Genomic DNA, 1,366 nt, shown 5'->3' with positions numbered 1-1,366 from the left:
TAATTAATTTTCGAAAATTCTCTTCCCTCCTTCCCACATCATTCTATTTATGGAGTACCACTCCTTCTTAATGCACAATTCGAACCTTATCTAAGTAAAGTTCGAATTCTCCTTCTCCTTCTTCTTTCTATTTCTCTTTTCCTCTGACACCTCAAGGAATCTCTATACTTTGACATAGAGGATTCCACATTTTCTTGTTCTCTTCTCTTTCATATGAGCAGGAGCAGAGACAAAGGCATTCTTGTTGAAGCTGACCCTGAACCTGAAAGGACCTTGAAGAGAAAACTAAGAGAAGCCAAAGCACAACTCTCTTTAGAGGACCTGACCGAATTCTTCAAAGAAGAAGAAGACATGGCAGCCGAAAACAACAATAATGCAAACAATGCAAGGAAGGTGCTGGGTGACTTTACTGCACCTACTCCTGATTTCTATGGGAGAAGCATCTCTATCCCTGCCATTGGAGCAAACAACTTTGAGCTTAAGCCTCAATTAGTTTCTCTAATGCAACAGAATTGCAAGTTTCATGGACTTCCAATGGAAGATCCTCATCAGTTTTTAGCTGAGTTCTTGCAAATCTGTGACACAGTCAAGACTAATGGGGTTAACCCTGAGGTCTATAGACTGATGCTATTCCCTTTTGCTGTGAGAGACAGAGCTAGAATATGGTTGGACTCTCAACCTAAAGAAAGCCTGGACTCTTGGGAAAAGCTAGTCAATGCCTTCTTGGCAAAGTTCTTTCCACCACAAAGATGGAGTAAGCTTAGAGTGGAAGTCCAAACCTTCAGACAGAAGGATGGAGAATCCCTCTATGAAGCTTGGGAAAGATACAAACAATTAATCAGAAAATGTCCCTCTGACATGCTTTCTGAATGGAGCATCATAGGTATTTTCTATGATGGTCTCTCTGAACTATCCAAGATGTCCTTAGATAGCTCTGCTGGAGGATCTCTTCATCTGAAGAAGACGCCTACTGAAGCTCAAGAACTGATTGAAATGGTTGCAAATAACCAATTCATGTACACTTCTGAAAGGAATCCTGTGAACAATGGGACTAGTCAGAAGAAAGGAGTTCTTGAAATTGACACTCTGAATGCCATTTTGGCTCAGAATAAAATATTGACTCAACAAGTCAATCTGATTTCTCAAAGTCTGTCTGGAATGCAAAATGCACCAAACAGTACTAAGGATGCTTCATCTGAGGAAGAAGCTTATGATCCTGAGAACCCTTCAATGGAAGAGGTAAATTACCTGGGAGAACCCTATGGTAACACCTATAATCTTCATGAAGAAATCACCCAAATCTCTCATGGAAGAATCAAGAGAGACCTCAACAAGGTTTCAATAATAATGGTGGAAGAAACAGGTT

General features: G+C 40.3%; 1 non-coding gene across 1 annotated transcript; it reads right to left on the bottom strand.

The window, feature by feature from the left end:
* Nucleotides 1–756: 756 nt before the first annotated feature.
* LOC130948370 (small nucleolar RNA R71) lies at nucleotides 757–864 on the bottom strand. Its single transcript, XR_009073027.1, has one exon. It is a non-coding gene; the product is annotated as a small nucleolar RNA R71 (small nucleolar RNA).
* Nucleotides 865–1,366: the final 502 nt, after the last annotated feature.

Source organism: Arachis stenosperma, chromosome 1 (genome assembly GCF_014773155.1).
Source record: "Arachis stenosperma cultivar V10309 chromosome 1, arast.V10309.gnm1.PFL2, whole genome shotgun sequence".
NCBI classification, from domain to species: Eukaryota; Viridiplantae; Streptophyta; class Magnoliopsida; order Fabales; family Fabaceae; genus Arachis; species Arachis stenosperma.
The sequence above is the reverse complement of the archived record's forward strand: the minus strand, read 5'-3'. Positions and strand labels throughout refer to the sequence as shown.